Source organism: Rhinopithecus bieti, unplaced genomic scaffold (genome assembly GCF_001698545.2).
Source record: "Rhinopithecus bieti isolate Rb0 unplaced genomic scaffold, ASM169854v2 scaffold_13900, whole genome shotgun sequence".
NCBI classification, from domain to species: domain Eukaryota; kingdom Metazoa; phylum Chordata; class Mammalia; order Primates; family Cercopithecidae; genus Rhinopithecus; species Rhinopithecus bieti.
Genome location: NW_016808376.1, coordinates 3,583,047 through 3,604,600, shown reverse-complemented (window position 1 = coordinate 3,604,600; position 21,554 = coordinate 3,583,047).

Here is a 21,554-nt window from a genome sequence, read left to right as displayed (position 1 = left end):
GCCTCTGCCTCCCAAGTAGCGAGGATTAAGGTGCCTGCCACCACCCCCGGCTAATTTTTGTATTTTTTAGTGGAGACGGGATTTCACTATATTGGCCAGGCTGGTCTAGAATTCCTGACCTCAGGTGATCCGCCCGCCTCGGCTTCCCAAAGTGCTGGGATTATAAGCATGAGCCACCGCGTCCGGCAAGATGGGAATTGTTAAGTCCCACAGACTGGTGGCTTTTTCTTTCGGTAGAGTGGGCCAGAGCAATACGGCAGAATCATTTTGAGACTGAAGGTGGGATTTTTGCAGGGCTTCGCTGAGACAAGATTGGCAAAGAATAAGTGAAGGAAGCAAAGCAGGAAAAATATTTGAAATACTCAGTTCTGACCCCTGGCTTGTGTGCCTAGCACAAGGGCATAAGGGGATGCGGTAGTTGGTTCTCAAATCAATGAGCCCACATTTACTATGACTTCTATGATACCGGGAGCATTGCATTCAACACTGAGAGTATGAGGAATTGTGGGGATTTGCTCAAATCCTTACCCATCTGGAATGTGTACCCCTCATCCTTCAATACAGGACTGACCACCGACTGCTCCTTTGCCATCCTTCGGGTACAGCGGCAGGGATGCCGGCGTAACTGCAGGACCAGTTCACACCGATTCACCTTTGCTTAAGTTGTTACAGGTGACAGAGCCAAAATTGCACACACAGCAGGAAAGGTTTGACATCGTAATAGTTAACACCACAAGTCAGGCAGACCGGCTGCATTGCCATCAGCTGAGACTAGTTAGAACGGCCAGGAGGGCCTGACCCACCTGGCATTAGGGAGACGGATGGGAGCGTGGCTTCCTGTCTCCGTGCCGGGGACGCCATGGTGTTGGCTTTTTTGCCTGTGGGGCAGCAAGCGTGCCGCCCAGAAACACTGGCTGTGGGTGAAGCAAGACTGGATGTGAGTTCTGCTCCTGCCACTTACTAGGTAAGTTTCGTAACTGAAGCCTCTTTAAAGTATTTGTATAATGAGAATACATTTCTGAAAGTTCCAGGGTGATGGTGAAAATAGAATGGAAAACAGGTTCCAGACCTGGGCAGCTAAAATTCCTTCAGCACTCCTGCGTGCTAGTTACCGGTCATCAACGAGGTTACAGTGATACGCAGGGCAGAGAAAGTCCTGCTTCTGTGGCACTTAACGTTTTCCGAGGGTGAGACACATAAACAGTGATTAAGGACACTGTCTCACAGAGATCACTGCTGATGGAGATGGTGCGTGCTGCCCAGACTGCCTTCCCTGCAGGACTCATGCTGGGAGCTGCCAGGAGTGCCCTTGGCAGGCCGCCTCCAGCTGTCAGCTCCTGGGATGGTCTCGGCTGCAGACGTGGCTGGAGGTGGCCTGAGGACACCCAATGTAAACGCTGGTCAGTGTGGGAGTACAAGGGCCAATGCCTCTGCTCAAGTCAAGGCGACTTGAAAGGGCCGCCCTCACTGGAGGGTTCCTGGGAGCTGTTGCCGGGCCTGTGTCATGGCTTAATGACTTATTTTATTTATTTATTTATTTTTGGAGTAAGTAACTTGCTGTGTTGCCCAGGCTGGAGTGCAGTGGCATGATCACGGCTCACTGCAGCCTTGGACCTCCTGGGCTCCAGTGATCCTCCCACCTCAGCCTCCAAAGTAGCTGGGACTACAGGTGCATGCAACCCAGCCCAGCTATTTAAAATTTTTTTGCAGAGACAGGGTCTCACTTTGTTGGTCAGGCTGATCTTGAACCCCTGACCTCAAGCACCCCTCCCGCTTTGGCCTCCCACAGTGCTGGGATCACAGGTTTGAGCCATCATACCCACCACAGCTCAGTGGCTTGTTAGCTGCTTGAGGTTGGGTGTGTGGAGGAGGAGTCCTCCAGGCCAAGAGAAAATTAAGACCTGACAAGGGGTCAGCCCCGGGCTGGGGGACACAGTGTGGGAGAAGAGGACGGAGGGAAAGGACTGAGCGTGGCCCTTTGAGGAACGAGGAAGATGCAGCAGGAGGTGGAGAGAGCCGCAGGGGAAGCGGCGTGAGGGCCCGTGCTGGAGCGGGCTTGGTCGCCAGTGGGACGTGTAGGTTTTCTTCTAAGTATTACGGGGTTGGTTGGATCTGACCTGAGGGCTCGCTCTGGCTGTGGGGTGGGGAGCAGATGGCAGGGGCTGAGGTGGAGTCAGGAGGGTGAGGCCCTAGACATGGGACTCTGGGGGGACAGTGGACAGGAGGAAAAGAGCAGACACACTTGAGTGTGTGTTCCAGCAGAGCTGCCAGGCCTGGGCTGTGGACTCCATGGAGGAGCAGGTGGGGTGAGGGGACTTGGGGCTCCTGGCCTTGCGACTGGCAAGGTGGTAGAGTGTGGGAAGCCCCCAGTGGTGCCACTCATGGGGAGGGTGAGGATGAGCTGCCTAAGTGTCGTGTGCCTCACCTCCTGGTCTGCCTGCCTGGCATGGCCTCATGGCTTTACTGCTGCAAGGGAGAATGGCCCCTGCCAGGTGGACCTGGCTTCTAGAGGCCCCCGGTCTGCAGCTGGCAGGCAGAGGTCTGGCCGGGGATCTGAGGAGGTCACATCGCTCCGGGAAGGGCAAACGAGGCACTGGGGTGCATGGGACGGAGGCTCCCCTCCAGAACCGCGGTAACCGAAGATGCTTCTAGAGCCACTTGGGATCCTCAGGCCTGGGGCTGGGGCCTGAGGAGTGCAGGAAGCGCCCCAGCAGGGACAGGAGCTGGGGGAGAGGGGCTGGCTGTGAGTTGACGCCTCCCTCTGTTATGCCTGGCCGGATTTTCCTTTCCTTCTGCTTTGACTTTGTTTGCTGGGCATGTGCTTTGCATTGTTCCTAAGCGAGCCTCAGGAGCTGTGACCGCGGTGGCCCGGGCTGCTGGCATTGGACAGTGGAGAGCGTCGCACACCTGGGGAGGCCAGAGGCCTCCCGGGCACAGCCTGCTGCACTGTGTCTCCTTTGAGACCCGAGGCCTGGGAAGCAAGCTTCCTTCCCACAGCAGCAGGCAAGAAACGCCCACCTGGGCCCGGGCCCTGACCCCTGCCCTGCCGCCTGCCTCACTGCCCACAGCAGGAGGGGCAGAGAACGGTCTGCTGAAGTTCCGCGGCAGTGACACTAACTCGCGCCCTCAGGAGAAAGCCATCTGGGTCCCTCTCGGGGCCCAACGGGACGGAGGCTGAAGGTGGAGGAGCGTTTACATCACAGTAGCCAGCCCTGTGGGGCTTTGGCATCCTTGCTCCTTACACAGTCAGCCAGTGTGCCCCACCTGGACTCCAAGAGCACCCAGCCCTGTCATCTCCAATCAGATCCAAGCGTAGGGGTCAAATGCACAGAAGGCAGCAACACCCTGTGTTACTGGGCGAGGAGAGGCAAAATAAGGACAAGAATTCCTGACCACATTTGCAACTTAAAACTGTTGATTTGGGAAGAATCACAGATGCACCTGAAGTTGCAAACATAACAGTCCCACAAACCCTTCAACCAGCTTCCCCCAGTGGAGGCATCTTATAGGATGATTGTCCAACGTCACAACCAGGAAAGTGACATTGGTTCAATGCTGTTGATAAGACGTCGAACCTTACGCAGTTCCACTCACTTTCACATACGTGTGCGTGTGTGCGTGTGTGTGGTTCTACGAGACATGATCCCGTGTATGGGTTCCTGTGACTCTGTGCAGTCAAGATATAGAACTTCCACCACCATAGAGGAACTCTCTGTAGTCACAGCACCACTGTCGCTGTCCCCCAGCAACTCCCAGTCTGGTCTCCGTCCTTCCACTTCTGTCATTTTGAGAATGTTCTATCAACGGGGTCACACTGTGGCTCTATTGCAATGGCCTTGGGAGCCCTGCCAGCTGCTGTGCGTGTCGTGGGTTTCTTTTTATGGCTGAGTCAAATTCTGCGGCGGGATGGACCAGCGTGGGTTTAACCATCCATCCACGGAAGCATGTTTGGGTTGCTTCCAGGTTTTGGCTCTTCTGAATAAAGCTGCTATGAATATTTGTGTACAGACTGTGTGTGTGTGTGGTAAAATATATGTAACATAACATTTACCAGTAATCCTTTATTTTTTTATTTTTTTGCCTCAGCCGCCCGTGTAGCTGGGATTACAGGCACGCGCCACCACACTTAGCTAATTTTTGTTTTTTTGTTTTTTTTTTTTTTGTTTTTTTTTTTTTTATGAGACGAAGTCTCACTCTGTCGCCGGGGCTGGAGTGCAGTGGCCGGATCTCAGCTCACTGCAAGCTCCGCCTCCCAGGTTCACGCCATTCTCCTGCCTCAGCCTCCCGAGTAGCTGGGACTACAGGCGCCCGCCACCTCGCCCGGCTAGTTTTTTGTATTTTTTAGTAGAGACGGGGTTTCACCGTGTTAGCCAGGATGGTCTCGATCTCCTGACCTTGTGATCCGCCCGTCTCGGCCTCCCAAAGTGCTGGGATTACAGGCTTGAGCCACCGCGCCCGGCCTAATTTTTGTATTTTTGGTAGAGGCGGGGTTTCCCCGTGTTGGCCAGGCTGGTCTCAAACTCCTGACCTCGGGTAATTCACCTGCCTCGGCCTCCCTAGGTGCTGGGATTACAGGCATGAGCCACTGTGCCCAGGCACCAGTAACCTTCAAGTATACAATTCAGTACATATATAGGTTTTTGTGAAAAGATAAGTTTTTTGTTGTTTGTTTTTTGACACGGAGTTTTGCTCTGTTGTCCAGGCTGGAATGCAGTGGTCCGTTCTCAGCTCACTGCAACCTCCACCTGCCAGGTTCAAGCGATTCTCCGGCCTCAGCCTCCTGAGTAGCTGGGATTACAGGTGCTCACCACCATGCCTGGCTAATTTTTGTATTTCTGGTAGAGATGGGGTTTCACCATGTTGGCCAGGTTGATCTCAAACTCCTGTCCTCAAGCGCTCTGCCCGCCTTGGCCTCCCAAAGTGCTAGGATTACAGGCGTGAGCCACTGTGCCTGGCCTGTAACCATTTTTAAGTGTTCAATTCTGTATGTGTGCAGGTTTTTGTGTAAATGTAAAAGTGTTCATTTCTCTGGGACAAACATCCAAGAGTATGATTGCCGGGTCACATGGAAAGTGACTGTTTTGTCTTCTAAGAAGCAGCTGCTGAGCTGTTTTCCAGAGTACATGTGCCGTCTTCCATTCCCACTAGCCATGTTTGAGAGAGCCAGTTTCTCCATAACGTTGGTGGCATCTGCTGTTAGGAGTACCTTTATTGTAGCTGCTCTAACTGGTGTGTGGGGGCATCTCCTTATAGTTGTCACTGGCGTTTTCCTGCTGGCTATGATGTTGAATATGCTTTTATACACTTGGTTGCCGCTCACACCTCCTCTTTGGTGAAATGTCTGTTTGTCTTTTGCCTGCCTTCTAATTGAATTAGAAGCAGGACTTTCATCTGTTTTTACCATTGGGTTTTGAGAAGTCTTTACTCTAGATACAAGTCCTTTGTGAGTTACATGCTTTTTCAGCATTTCTCGCCAGTCGGTAGCTTATCTTTTCATCCTCTTAACAGTTCTTTCACTCAGCAAGTTTTAAATTTTGATGAAGTCCAACCTATGGATATATATATAATTTTTTTTTTCATGGATTGTGCTTTTGGTATCATGCCTAAGAACTCTACTCTTGGCTGGGAGCAGTGGCCCACGCCTGTAATCCCAGCACTTTGGGAGGCTGAGGCAGGCGGATCACCTGAGGTCGGGAGTTCAAGGCCAACCTGGCCAACATGGTGAAACCCCGTCTCTACTAAAAATAAAAAAACCAGCCAGGCATGGTGGTGTGCGCCTGTAGTCCCGGCTACTGGGGAGGCTGAGGCAGGAGAATCATTTGAACCTGGGAGGTGGGGGCTGCAGTTAGCCGAGATTGCACCACTGTACTCCAACCTGGGCAACACAGCAAGACTCTGTCTCAAAAAAACAAAAAAAACAAAACTCAAGTCTTCACCTAGCTCTAGGTCTCAAAGATTTTCTGTTTGCTTTCCTAAAAGTTTTATAGTTTTATGTTTTACATTTAGGTCCATGTTTCATTTCGAGTCGACTTTTTGTATCAGGTGTGAGGTCTGGGTCGAGGCTCACTTTCACCTGTGGGCGTCCAGTCTCGCACCGTTTGTTGAAGAGCTCTCCTTGCTTTGCTGAATTGCTTTTGCACCTTTGGCAAAAATCAGGTGAACCGAGTATGTTTTATAAGGCAGGTTTGCCAGCAGCAAATTCTCTCAGCCTTTTTTCATTTGGAAGTGTCTTTATTTTGTTTTCAGTTTTGAAATAGAGTTTTGCTGGATTAAAAAAAAAAAGGCTGGGCATAGTGAGTGGCTCAAGTCTGTAATCCCCATATTTTGGGAGGTTGAGGCAGGTGGATCAAATGAAGTCAGAAGTTTCAGACCAGCCTGGCCAACACGACAAAATCCCGTGTCTACTAAGAATACAAAAATTAGCTGGGCGTGGTGGCGCTTGCCTGTAATCCCAGCTACTCGGGAGGCTGAGGCAGGAGAATCGCTTGAACCCAGGAGGCAGAGGTTGCAGTGAGCCAAGATCGCGCCACTGCACTGCAGCCCGGGTGACAGAGCTAGACTGTATCTCAAAAAATAAATGAATAAATAAATAAAACAGTGGAACATGCTCATGTGGGCCTAGTTCTGGGTTCTGTTCTATTGGTGTGTCTAGTCCCTCACTAATACCACACTGACTTGGTTGCTGTGTCTGTAGAGTAAGCCTTGAGACCGGGGACAGTGATTTCTTCCTCTTTTTTCTTCATCAGGGTTGTTTTTACCTAATCTAGTTCCTTTGCCTTTCCATATAGATTTTAGAATAAGCTTCTCTATATCTGTAAAATATCTTGCTGGGATTTTGATAGCAATAGTATTATCTTTGATGCTATTATGAATGGAATTACTTCATTTTCTTTTCTTTTCTTTTTTTTTGAGACAGTGTCTCGCTCTGTCATCAGGCTGGAGTGCAGTGGTGCGATCTCAGCTCACTGAAGTCTCTACCTCTTGGGTTCAAGTGATCCTCCTGCCTCAGCCTCCCAAGTAGCTGAGATTACAGGCACCCACCACCACACCCGGCTAATTTTTGTATTTTTAGTAGAGATGGGATTTCACTATGTTGGCCAAGCTGGTCTCAAACTCCTGACCTCAAATTATCTGCCTGCCTTGGCCTCCCAAAGTGCTGGGATTACAGGTATGAGCCACCACGCCCAGCCACTAATTTCATTTTCAGATTGTTCATTGCTAATACGTAGAAATGCAGTTGATACTTCTACCCTGATCTTGTGTTCTGTGGCACTGCTGGACTCTTTCATTAGTTCTACTGGTGGTTTTGCACATTCCTTAGGATTTTCTTCATCCGGGATCATGGCAGCTGTACCAGCTTTCCAATGTGGATGTCTTTTATGTCTTTTTCTTACCTGATTGCACTGGCTAGACTCTCCAGCACAATCATCAATGAAAGGGGTGGGGGTGATCCGGTTGCCTCGTTTCCAGTCTTAGAAGGAACGTGCTCTGTTTTTACCCTGCAGTACCAACAGAGAAAACCACATACCTACCAAGTGCCAGGATCCTGAGAAAGGGGAGACTGGGTAAGGCGGTTCAGGAAGGCTTCCCTAGAAGATGAGCCGATAGGAAGGCAGCTCGCCGAGGGCAGGGAGTTTGAGAGTTTGCCTTCACATCCCAGTGCTGGAGCTGGTCACTGAAGAAAGTGGGCTCGGGCTCCTGCTGCGAACGCAGGCTTTGCTGTGCGTCCTCTGGCAAGGCAGATGCCCCTGTCCTTACTGGACCTACAGGGACAGCCTCATGGCCTCCAATGCTCCTGGGCACACCCCAGGGTGCATCTCATTTCCTGTCACTCCAAGATGGGGACAGACAAACTGAGATGCTCCCCACGGCTCAAGGGAAGAAAGCTGCGGCCAAGCTTGTGAAACTCTCACCCCAGGGTGCGCAGCCAGTGGAATCCTGCAGACCTTCCTGTGTTAAGAGCCTGACTTCTGTTCGTTCCTCCCTCTGCTACTGATTCATTTGCTTCATGCATCTGTGCCATTCAGGCTCTGTCCACAGCATCTCTCAAGGCCTGGGATGTGATGGATTAACAGGGCCCTCACTCAGTACACGGCTGTAATTGACAGCAGAGGGAGAGTGAGTCTCAAATGCACTTCAGGGAAGAGGGTGAGCTCTGGGCTAAAAGAGACCCAGCGCTGTGGTCACTGCAGGAAAGGCCGCAGCACATCTGTCCGTGTGTGTGTGTGTGTGCGCGCGCATGTGTGCATAGGGTGTGGTTAGGGCAGGCGGGAGGTGACATGGAGCAGGACACAGTCAAGCTGAGCCCTAAAAGATGTATAGGATTTTGACAACAGATGCCTGACAGGAGCTTTTGGGCCGCCTTACAGCAGTTATCCCCAGGCTCTCATGGGGACGCCACTCACCTGAGATCTTGTTAAAATGCAGATTCTGACTCAGTGGGTTTGAGGTGGGCTTTGAGAATCTGCACTTCCCAGGAACTCCCGAGGGAAGCTGATGTCACAGGTCCTGCTTGGGTTCACGCTCTGAGTAGCCAAGTGGAGAGAACATCTGATTTGATGTGGTATCAAGAGAGGATGAGAGAACTGCAGAAGTCAGTAGGGACCCAGTTCCAGGCTGAAGAGACTCACCTCTGTTTGGCATGCAAGCGTAACCTCTGAAGGTATTTGGGTCGTGAAGTGAGCCAAAGCTGACTTTAGGCAGATTAGCCTGGAAATCACTCAAAGGAGAGACTGGAGCAAGGGCAGTTGGAGGCAGGGTGCTTCGTCATCCACCCACCCATGGACTCAGCCATCTGTCCGTCTGTCCATCTGTCCAGCCTCCCATCTGTCCATCCACTCACCTACCCATCCAGGTGTCTGCCTAGCTGTCCGTCCATCCATCCTCCCATCTACTCACTCACCTACCCACCTGTCCACCCACCCATCCATCCACTCACGCACCCACCTACCCATTCACCTGTCTGTCCGTCCATCTACCTATCTCCCCAATCCATTTGCCATCCACCAATATTTATTAGATGCATATTGTGGTCTAGACCCTGGGGAAGGATGAGGATGACCCAGTCTCCCCAAACCACAGGGATCCCAGGGCCCCGTGGGGCTGATGGATCCCTGTTACACATGCAGGATTGGGTGGGTGCACAGACACCCAGCACATGGAGCATGGGCAGCCACCATGCTGGTTGGGGGAGAGGCTTCCTGAAAGAGGGGGGCCTTGAGAGCTTTCAAGGAGCAGTGGGGGTCCAGTGAGGGAAGTGCTTGAGCAGGAGCTGGTGGTGAGAAGCAGCGTGGTGCATGCAGTGGCTGCCAGAAGTTTGGAGCTGATGGAGGTGGAGAAGGCCAGACACGAGGGCAACCAGTCAGGGTCCCTAGTCACAAACAATAGCACTGGCTACAGTTACATCCATGTACTGGCAGCTCATAGAACTGACTAGAAAGTTGGAGAACCAGTGCCGGCAGGAGCCTGAGGTCCTGCCCTGTCCCCATCTCTCTGAGGATTGTGCCCAAGTGGAGAAAGGTGTGGTCAGCCAAGCTGATGATGTCATCATGTGGTGACAGTCGCTGGAGACTATGGGGGAGTTCACTTGCACACATCATTGCACAGACTCTTCCTGATGATGCTGGGAGGGGCTCCCCACTGCAGGGAGGAGGAAACAGACTTCAAGAGGGTGGGTTGCCTGCCTGAGCTCACCCCGCTGCCAGTGCTAGGGCATTGGCTGAAGTTGAGCATGGGCTCCACTGCCCAGGACAGGGACCTGGAAGGAGACCAGGTGCCTCGGACAGCCCTCCTGCTAGGGACTGATGAGGTGAGGGGTGAGGAAGAGACTCAGAGGGGATCCAGGAGAGTGAACTGGAAGGGGTGGCACCCAGGGCAGCTCAGAGGGGAGTGGGTTTCAAGCTATGCCCAGGAGAGGGCCAGGCCCATGGGAGTCACAGGGCTGAGGAAGATACCTGGTGATGGGATTGCCAGGGGCTGATGCAGAGGCAATGGCCACCCTCTAACCAGGGAGGGAGAGATGTGATGTGGGGTGGGAGAGGCTGTGCATCCACAGGCCAATGAAGGAGGTGGAGGGAGGCCATGCAGCGTGGCTGGGAGCAGAGGAGGCTCCTTGTGCCCTGGAGAAGCTGGCCATTGGGCTCCCCAGATAAAAAGATGGGAGAGGGGTTGGGGCCAGAGCCAGGGTGGGAACTCAGGGCTGGAGGTACCTGCAGAGGACGGGCTCACTTCCATCATGGCTGAGAGGGGGCCGCCTTTAGCTACATGCTTTGGTGGATAGTTTAGGCCAAAAGATGCAACCAGTAAGGTTTGAAGGTGGCCCCAAAACAGAGGACAGAAGTGGTTGTACCCAGAAATGTAGACACTCAGGAGAGGGTATGTGGGGACAGAGGACTCAGGAACAAAGGACCTGTAGGAGGGAGGCATTCCACTGGACATTGTGTGCAATGGCCCAGCTCCTACACACCCCTCTGTGTGTACACACATGTGCACACGCACCTACCCCCTACCTCTTTCTCTTTGTCTCCCTTTGTCTCTCTCTCTGTCTCTGTGTGTGTGTCTCTCTCTCACCCCACCCTTCAGCCCCGTGACCCCTCTCCTTGGTGTGGGAAGTGGTTAGGGTGCTGTGTCAAGGAGAGTGAGGATGGCAACCGATCTCTAGCTGAAAGAATTCTGCAGAAGCTGATACCAGAAGCAGGAGCCGCAGCTGAGACTCTGGGGAGAGGCTGGGGGTTGCTGGTTTCCCCATTTCCTGATGCTCAAAGGTGGGAGTGGCCTGCAGACCCCCGGTCCAGCCCCATTCTGAGCAGAGTCTACACACAGGGTAGGCGGCCTGGGTTGGTCTGCACAGGCTGCCCTAACCAAGGGCGACAGACAGGTGGCTTAGACAACAGTGGTTTTTGTCCCACAGTTCTGGGAGACAAGATCAAGGTCTTGGGAGGCTGGAGTACAAGATCAAGGTGCTGGCAGGATGGGCCTTGGTGAGGCCTCTCTCCTGGGCTTGTGGATGGCAGCCTGCTGGCTGCGTCCTGGTGTGGTTCTTCTGGGCTTGTGCAGGACGGGGGAGGTCCTAGTGGAGGGAGCGCTCTGGGATCTCCTCCCCTTCTTCCCCGCCCCCCTCCATGAGATGGAGTCTCGCTCTGTCGCCCAGAGGCTGGAGTGCAGTGGTGAGATCTCCACTCACTGCAAGCTCTGCTTCCCAGGTTCAGGCCATTCTCCTGCCTCAGCCTCCCAAGTAGCTGGGACCATAGGCGCCGGCCACCGCGCCCACCTAATTTTTTGTATTTTTAGCGGAGGGGGGGGGGGCGTTTTCACTGTGTTAGGCAGGATTGCCTCGATCTCACTGAACCGCGTTGATCTGCCCGACTCGGCCTTCCAAAGTGCCTGGGATGCTGGGATTACAGGCGTGAGCCACCGCGCCTGGCCTTTCCTCCCCCCCCTTCTTAAAAGGACACCAGTTTTATGGGATTACAACCCCATTTAACCCTAATTACCTTCATGAATTTCAGGAGGACACAATTCTTTCTTTTCTTTCTTTCTGAGGCAGTTTCGCTCTTATTGCCCAGGTTGCAATGGCGTGATCTCTGCTCACTGCAGCCTCCGCCTCCAGGGTTCAAGCGATTCTCCTGCCTCAGCCTCCCGAGTGTCTGGGATTACAGGCATGTGCCACCACGCCGGGCTAATTTTGTATTTTCAGTAGAGATGGGGTTTCTCCATGTTGGTCAGACTGGTCTCGAACTCCTGACCTCAGGTGATCTGCCGACCTTGGCCTCCCAAAGTTCTGGGATTACAGGTGTGAGCCACCGGGCACGGCCCACAATTCCTCCTATAATGAAGCCCAGGAGATCCTCTGGTTCAGACCCCTTATTTTACCAATGAAGAAACCGAGGCTCAGAGAAGATGAGTGATTGGCCCGGGGTCACATAGCTGGCGAGTGGCCCAGCCAGAACTGGAAGGACAGTGTGGATGGGGACACCTGCCCTACATGTACCCTTCAGAAGCAGTTCTGTTCACTTGAGGGACAAGAGCCGATGGGCGCAGAGCCCCCCAGAAACCTGAAGGCCTTAGCTGAGACCTCACGAAGTGGTGGAAGAAGTGAGTCGTAGCGTGGATGGTGGGGAGGTGGGGGGGTTCTGCCTCTGAAAACGGCAGGGAGTTTGGCAATATTTGGGAATAGACTTCGTAACTGCTTAGAGATCCTTCCAGACTTAAGTTTCTGTAATGGCAATGAGGAAACTCTTGAACGGAACTTCCTGAATCCAGGAGAAGTCTTGACAGGAGGAAACAGCCGCCAGAAAGAGAATCTCCCTGGGCACGTGTGTAGGCCCGCGGCTCGGCCTTGGGGGTGAGGGCAGGAACCTGGGCATGTGAAGGGCAGCCTGCCTTCGTTAGGCAACACAGATAAGTCATCCGTTCTGTTTGTATTTGCAGACGGGGCCAAAGTTTTGGTGGGCAAGGTCAGAGCAGAGAGCAGGAACCACAAACGTGGTCAAGATCCGCCCTTGGGAGATGGAAGGGGTGGGGAGGGCGGGCAAGAGCCCATCTCCACTGCAGGGGCCTCTTCCCCCTGCCTTCTGCCTACTGGAATTTCTCTTTCCCTCCCCACAGCACGCCCCTCTGCTGTTTCTGGGCTGCCTCAGGCCAAAAGACATTTTTTTGAACCCCAAGAAAATGTTCTTATTAAAAAATGTTTTTATTGATCAAAAAACAAATTTTGATCAATCCTGTTCAGAGCCACAAATGCCATTTTTAGGAAAACGGAACTTCTGAGACGTGTCTTGGCAGTGTAATAGTAGCTATTGTCTTTCTGGGCGCGGCCGCACCCAACTGGCAACAGAACATGGTCTTTGGAGAAGCCACATCAACACGTAACAATAAAGCTGGTTTGTTCTTGCCATAGCCTTATTGTGACCTTTGATGGGTATTTTCTGGCTCAGTGTAATAAGGCCATGGACCCCCTTCAGAACCCTAGGAAAGAAAGGGAAAGTCAAGAAGGCTGTCACCGGGCGGCTGCCTGCTACCATGGCCCCGCCCCAGCACCACGCCTGCTACCATGGCCCCGCCCCAGACGCCTGCTACCATGGCCCCGCCCCAGCACCACCCTGCTTCACCATTGGCCCCGCCCCCAGCACCAACGCCTGCTACCATGGTCCCGCCCCCGCCACCACGCCTGCTACCAATGGTCCCCGCCCCAGCAACCACGCCTGCTACCATGGTCCCGCCCCAGCCACCACGCCACTGCTACCATGGCCCCGCCCCCAGCACCCTACGCCTGCTACCATGGCCCCGCCCCAGCACCCACGGGCCTGCTACCATGGCCCCGCCCCCAGCACCACGCCTGCTTACCATGTCCCGCCCCAGCACCCACGCCTGCTACCCATGGTCCCGCCCCCAGCACCACGCCTGTACCATGGTCCCGCCCCCAGCCACCACGGCCTGCTTACCATGGTCACCGCCCCGCACCACGCCTGCTACCATGGTCCCGCCCCCAGCACCACGCCTGCTTACCATGGGACCCGCCCCCCCCAGCACCCACGCCTGCCCCTCCACAGCCACAGTGAACAGCATCGTCTCATTAGAGATTCCAAAAGCCATTTTACAAAACACAGATCGGTTCCTGGGCTCCGGCTTTTTTTTTCTTTTTGTTTTGAGACAGTCTTGCTCTGTCTCCCAGGCTGGAGTGCAGTGGTGCGATCTCAGCTCACTGCGACCACTGCCTCCCGGGTTCAAGCCATTCTCCTGCCTCAACCTCCCGAGTAGTTGGGACTACAGGTGCCTGCCACCATGCCCAGCTAATTTTTGTATTTTTAGTAGAGACGGGTTTCACCATGTTGGCCAGGATGGTCTTGATCTCCTGACCTCGTGATCTGCCCGCCTTGGTGTTCCAGAGTGCTGCGATTACAGGTGTGAGCCACTGCACCCAGTTGGCTCCAGCTTTTTGGGTTGTGAGAACCTCTGTGGCTCCACCTCAAATCACACCTGCGAAGAGGCACCACTCCTATGCCCCTGCCAGCCAGTGGTGGTGCCGCACTGGGAAGAGCTGGGGCTGGCAGGAGTGTGGCTCCTGTGCATTTTGGCTGTGTCCACCTCTTGTGGGTGGGTGAAGCGAGTGGAGGTAGGGAAGGAGCGTGTCATGTCCAGGGACCACAGGACCCAGGCTCTGTTCGGTCTTGAGACACTTACTCCTGCTGTCCCCGGAGGCAGCTCCTGGTTGGAGACGGTTGAGTTGGGAGACGTGGACAGTAGGCTTCATTCTGCAGGCACAGGGCTCACTCAGGAAATGAGTCTTTAAGAACTGAATGGCCGGCTGGCATGGTGGTTCATGCCTGTAATCCCAGTACTCTGGGAGGCCGAAGCGGGTGGAGCATGGGGTCAGGAGATCGAGACCATCCTGGCCAACATGATGAAACCCTGTCTCTACTGAAAATACAAAAATTAGCTGGGCGTGGTGGCGGCATGCACCTGTGGTCCCAGCTACTCAGGAGGCTGAGGCAGGAGAATTGCTTGAACCCAGGAGGTGGAGGTTGCAGTGAGCTGAGATAGCGCTACTGTATTCCAGCCTGGCAACAGAGCAAGACTCCATCTCAAAAAAAAAAAAAAAAAGAACCGAATGGCCTTGTAGAAGGCAGCCTATCTCTCTCCTGGTGCGGCAGGATCTGCTCCTGTTCTTAGGATGGACTTGCCGTGGATGTGGGCTCCATGCGGATGCTTTAGGACTTGCAGGCTCCCGTGAGTCCCTGAGTCTTCACCTCCCTGTTGGGGTGCTGGCTGCAGGTCACGGGCTGTGATGGTGGAGAGCGGGATGGCTTCTCATCACCTCTTCAGTGCCCTGCCCAGATGAGCACAGGGCATGTGGACGATTCCAGGGACCCCGCTGTCTGGGCTGGGCAGTGGCCATGCGGCTCACCAATGCAGTGGGCTTCAGCCTACCGCGTGGCCCCGAGGCATGCTTGCTGCACCTGGCTGGCTCTAGATGGTCTAGATGGGGTGGGGCACAGTAGAGTGGGCCCCCTGGTTTGTGCCTTCTCTCTGTGGCCTCTGACCTTCAGCTTCTTCATCCTGCAGCCATAACAATGGGAGCTACTTCATGAACTTGTCATGCGAATGAATTGGTAATTAGCATACGGCCCTAGGCGAGGTGACTGTTGCATAGAGGCCCACATGTGTTTGCCCCTATTGACTGTCAGTCTTGAGCCTCCCTCTTTGCCCATCCTGAGGTGGAGTTCCGCCGGAGGGGGTACCAGAGGCCGTCCCAGAGGCCCGCTGTTTTCCTTGGTGATGAAAACAGTGAGTGTGCATTGACTGGGGCTGTTGGATGTGAGGGGGCCACAATGTCTTGTCAAGTTGAGTCACACGGACTTGGCTTTGTCACCATCTTACCTTACCGAGAGCTTCATTTTCCCTAAGGGATAAACACAGCTTGAATCTGTGGACTCCATGGCCACAACTTCAGCAGACAGAGGCCGTGTGGCGTTAGGGAAAGCCCACCAGTTCCCCACAGGCTCAAAGACGCCCTCGGCCGAATGCTCCCCAGGGTCTCGGCTGCTCTCAACTCAGACAAACCCTGGGCAGAGCCTGCTTGACCCACTTCCCTAAGACGCCTCCAAACAGAATGCAGACAGCCCCCAGGGAGGTGCCTGGGGCGGGCAGAGGTGATGCCGGTGCACAGATAGGGGAGACACACTCGGGCTTCCCCTCCTCCAGGCCTTAGTGGGTCTTGGTGTCTGGGCCTTGGATAAGGTGAGGATGGGAGTGGGAGACCACGAATTCACAAGGCCAGTGACCATGATGCCATTTCCGGCCTGGCCTGTAAGTCACCTCCTGGTGCCCCATCCTAGGGCCTCTTCCTCTCCCAAGGTGGAGTCCAGGCAGCTGTTGGGGTTGGACTGAGGAGCCGAAGAGCCTGGAGAAGGCAGATGAGAGATAAAGGCAGGCCTCAGAGGAAGCCGCCCAGCCGGGTGATTACAGTGGCACGAACTCCCGCCAGGTCCCAGTGGGGTCTCTGTCTCCCTGGGGCTTCATTCCCGGCCAGAGAATGCAGTCCTTTCCCGGCAACGGGACTCGGAATGGAATGTTGTGGAACCAACAGGTGTGTAATGAGTGCTACAAATGCTTACTCAGTGAGGTCAGAGCTGGCCCTGGGCCAGGCGCACACAGGTGAAGGCTGAGTTTGCTAACCCCAGCTTTTTCCTTCCCTTTCATCTGCTGCTGCCCTCACTCATCCTGGTCTTTCTCCTCTCCCCTCATCTCAAACCTTTCCTTAGGAAAGGGGGTGCGTTTAGACTGTAGTGTAAATGACTGGCAGCACTTCGCTGCTCTGCCATCCCTTTTCTTGTTCTTTTAACAAGCTTGACATGGCCTTTGTCTTGGGCTTCTGAAACTAGGATCACAAATCTCTAGGGTTACCTGGTGATGTGCTGGGGGCTAGAAAAAGCCATAGGATACCATGGTGCACCTTTCTGAACATCAATTTTATTAGGTAAGACAACAGTTATCAAAACAAACACAAGCAGGTTATAGAGGAGAGAGAAGTTGCTATCATCATAAAGACAAAACAAAGTCTTCTCTCTGTATGCCGGTTAAATCTGCTTCCTCCAGGCTGGGAGGAACACAGCTCCCCGACGATTACTCCAGATCATGTCAACCCCTGATGGGTAGAAGTATCCTCTGATCCTATGACAATCCCCTAGGTCACTTATAATTTTTTTTTTTTGAGACAGAGTTTCGCTCTTGTCGCCCAGGCTGGAGTCCAGTGGTGCCACCTCTGCTCACTGTAACCTCCGCCTCCCAGGTTCAGGTGATTTTCCTGCCTCAGCCTCCCAAGTGGCTGGGACTACAGGCGTGCACCACCATGCCCAGCTAATTTTTGTACTTTTAGTAGAGACGGGGTTTCACCATCTTGGCCAGGCTGGTCTTGACCTCCTGACCTCAGGTGATTTGCCTGCTTCAGCCTCCCAAAGTTCTTGAATTAGAGGTGATGGTTTGGTAGCGACTGCTGGTATACCAGACATAACGTTTTTCTAAACACTAACATATTTTTGAAATTAAGGTTAAAATTTCTTTTTAAAATTATTTTAATTAAATTTTTTTTTTGCTTACCTCACAGTAAACGAAGATCAAATGTTAGAATTTCTATCAGTGTTACCACCCCATGTTACTCATTATGAACCTAACCCGAAGCAAAGGGCATTCAGCAGAATGTTCTGCATGCCTTTACCTAAAAGATTCAAAGTTTTAAGAAGTAAAGACAGGACTGAACCAAGTATAAAACTCTGAGAAATCACAAGAAAAAGTCAATGAAATATACTGGGGGAGAACCCAGGCTACAAGGACGAAATTTTACAAAGACTGTAGAGTGGGACTAAGAATATTTTATTAAAAAAAAAAGAATGCCTGGAAGCCAGGAGAAATGCACATCAGATAGGTCACGCCCAGGAGCTAATGGGAGGGTCCAGCAGCTGTCACAGACACTGTGGAGCCCGCTTCACCACCAGGGACCCTGTGCTGACCCTTGCTTGAGGCCTCATTCTGCACCCTTATCTGCTCCAAGCTACTTCTCATATTTAGAAGGAGAAATAAACGGGCAGAGGTCACAAAGAGGCGCTTCTCAAAAGAATACACACATGCGGCCAACACATATAAGAAAAAATGCTCAACAGAGAAATGCCAATCATAACCACAATGAGATACCATCTCATACCAGTCGGAAGACCTATTATTAAAAAGCCAAAAAATGACATGCTGGGGAGGTTATGGAGAAAAGCGTACACGTATACACTGCTGGTGGGAATGCAAACTCGTTTAGTTACTATGGAAAGCAGATTAAAAATTTCACAAAGAATTTAAAGCAGAGCTACCATTCGACCCAGCAATCCCATTACTGGGTATATACCCAAAGGAATATAAATCCATCTGCCAAAAGACATGCAGCCACGGGCAGTGGCTCACACATGTAATCCCAGCACTTTGGGAGGCTGAGGTGTGTGGCTCACCTGAGGCCAGGAGTTTGAGACAAGCCTGGCCAACATGGTGAAACTCTGTCTCTACTAAAAGCACAGAAAATTAGCTGGGCATGGTAGTGGTTACCTGTAGTCCCAGCTACTTGGGAGGGTGAAGCAGGAGAATGGCTTCAACCCGGGAGGTGGAGGTTGCAGCGAGCCAAGGTTGTGCCACAGCACTCCAGCCTGGGCAACGAGTGAAACTCGGTCTCAAAAAGAAAAAAAAAAAAGAGGTCAGGCACGGCGGCTCATGCCTGTAATCCTAGCACTTGGGGAGGCCAAGGCAGGTGGATCACGAGGTCAGGAGATCAAGACCACCCTGGCTAACATGGTGAAACCCCGTCTCCACTAAAACTACAAAAAAAATTAGCCAGGCGTGGTAGTGGACGCCTGTAGTCCCAGCAACTCGGAAGGCTGAGGCAGGAGAGTGGCGTGAACCCGCGAGGCGGAGCTTGCAGTGAGCCGTGATCGCACCACTGCACTCTAGCCTGGGCAACAGAGCGAAACTGTCTCTAAAAAAAAAAAAAAAAAAAAACCCAGATGCACACTTGCTCTCATCGCAGCAGTATTCACAATAGCAGGGACTTGGAATCCACTTAAATGCCCATCAATGGTGGACTGGATAAAGAACATGCAGTACATATATGCCATGGAATACTATGCAGCCATAAAAAGAATGGAGTCCTGTCCTTTGCAGCAACGTGGTTGGAGGTGGAGGCCATTATCCTAAGTGAATAACACAGGAACACAGGAAGGGAAAAACCAAATATTGCATGTTCTCACTTATAAGTGGGAGCTAAATGATGAGAACACATGGACGCAAAGAAGGGAACAGCAGACACTAGGGATTACTTAAGGGTGGAGGGTGGGAGGAGGGAGAGGATCGAGAAACTATCGGGTACCATCGGGTACCATGCTCTTACCTGGGTGACAAAATTATCTGTGCACCTAATTCCCATGTAACAAGCCCACACATTTAACCCCTGAACCTAAAATAACATTTGAAAAGAAAATACATAAAAATAAAAACACAAAGGTCCTTAATGTCTGATAGTATCAAAGACACCTCAACAGACTTTTGACAGAATCAGCTTCTGTTTTCTGAGACTTCCATTTGCTGTTAGGCAGTTGTCTCTTGCTCTGAGACCTCAGACCCCACAGTTCCTAACTGTACCCTGGACTGTGAGCTGAGCAGTGATGGGGAATAGCGGGCCAGATGCGCTGTGGCTTTGCTGGGGATCCCGCCTCTCGCTGGTCATGGGGGCCCTGTTTCTGGAAGGTGGCCAGTCACTGGACCATTGCTATATAGGGTGACTGTTGTGTTATCCTTTTGAATTTTCCTTCCCCTGTAAGTCCCCTAGCTTCTTGAGGTGCTCCTTCTTTCTGGACATGCTCCCCACTTCTGGTGGGTGTGCTCCTCCCCACTGCCCCGTTTTGGCGGCATCCTCTCCCTTCTGGCTGGTGTGCTCCGCTTTCCGGCGGGTATGCCCCGCCTTACCCCACTTTCTGCTGGGCCTCCTCCCTCCCTTCCAGTGGGCGTGCTCCCCCATTTCTGCTGGGCCTCCTCCTTCCCTTCTGGTGGGCATGCTCCCCTCACTTCTGGCAGGCCTTCTCCCCCTCTTTCCAGCAGGTGTGCTCTCCCCATTTCCAGCGGACCTCCTCGCCAGCTTTCTGAACGACAAGCTCCCCCCTCTTCCGGTGGGCATTCTCCCCCACTTCCGGTGGGCGGCCTCCTCCTCCTTCCGGCGGAATTCCTCCATCCCCTTACGCTAAAGTGCTCCCTGCTTCCGGTGCGCCTCAGTCGCATGCAGGACAGCACCACGTGCAGTTGCTGGGGTGGTGTCCTCCTGCTGTGCCGGCCATCCAGTGCCAGAAGCCTTTGCCGTTAGCACGGAGGGCGGCGCCGTGCCTCGGCCTTTCGGCTCTGCCTCCCCTGCCCGTCACGGCGGGTCACGACATCGGCCAGGGCCCAGCAGAAGGGACAAGACACGCAAAGAGGATGGCGCAGCCACCTCGGCACCGAAGGCCAGTGCGACCTCCCGGGAGCAGGCGGGCCAGCGCGGGCCTCCCCGCTGGAGACAGCTAAGCCGAGACCTGGGACCGCAGAGGAGCAGCAAGGAGGAGGCAAGCGGGGCCCGGTGTCCTCCTCGTCTGCCTTGCTGGGTGGACAGTCCGCTTACCTGTCTGCGTGAGGAAACTGAGGCACAGAGATGCGCTATGCCAGCGGCGGGTGTAGCAAGGGCTCCCTCCGTGCCACGTGTTGCCATCCACCACACAGGAACGACCGTTTCCGTGTCATAGATGGGAAACCAGGACGTGTAGGTATCAGGTAACTCTCCCGTCACCACAAGCTACCCAGTCTGGTGACTCGGACACTGAAGCCCTGTGTTATCACCAGGCTCCGTGGCCCCTTCCAGGCCTCAGAGCTGTTAGATGCGTGGGCTGAGTTCCCTGTCCCTGCCTCCTGCTGAAGCTGCCAGAATACCCAGGCCACATGGCCCCTCCTGTGGGCCCTGGAGCTGCTTTAAGCCGGCTGGGTTGAAAGGAGCCGCAGGGATGCCGCTGCCAGCCACACGTGCAGCCTGACTACTGGAGGACCCTATCCCAGTCTCTCGGGACTCCAGCATTGGGTCTGCTGGCGGGCATGGGGCATTTTTGCCTTTTGTCTCAGGCTAGGCCTGCAGCCCGGGCTGCCCTCGCCTCCGCGTCTGTAGGTAATACTAAGGCTGGTTGATGAGCTTGAAAATTCACCTTAGCCAGGGGAGCCTTGGTTCTCCTGGGGGCCCACTGCTTCTTCCTGCCCCCGTTTCTCATCCTCCCTGGCCAGACTGAGGCTCACTGTGTAGAGGTGGATGCCCAGGAGCGTGACTCCCCAGTGACAGAGCAGGAGGCTGGGAGGCCTGATCCTCCAGCAGAAGGGACGAACCCAGCCAACAGGCAAGAGAGTGTGGAATAGTAGATTCTGGGCCGGGTGCGGCAGCGGCTCACATCTGTAATCCTGGCACTTTGGGAGGCTGAGGCGGGCGAATCATCTGAGGTCAGGAGTTCGAGACTAGCCTATGCAGCATGACGAAAACCCTTGTCTACTAAAACTACAAAAATTAGCCAGATGTGCTGATAGGCGCCTGTAATCCCAGCTACTCAGGAGGCTGAGGCCAGAGAATTGCTTGAACGTGGGAGGCGGAGGTTGCAGTGAGCCGAGATCATGTCACTACACTCCAGTCCAGGAAACAGACTTTTTTTTTTTAAATTAAAAAAAAAAAAAAGATTGATGAGAGTTCGAGGGGACGCTCTGGTCTAGTCTGGCTCAGGTCTAGCGTGCGCTTCTTAGCCAAGAAAATTGGCTCCAGTTTAGACCTGGTTGTGCTAGGGTGGCAGAAAAAGAAGTTCTTGATGCTAAGAGCTAAAATGCACAACTCAGCCAGGGCGCGGTGGCTCACGCCTGTAATCCCAGCACTCTGGGAGGCCAAGGTGGGCAGATCATGAGGTCAGGAGATCGAGACCATCCTGGCTAACACGGTGAAACCCCGTTTCTACTAAAAATACGAAAAATTAGCC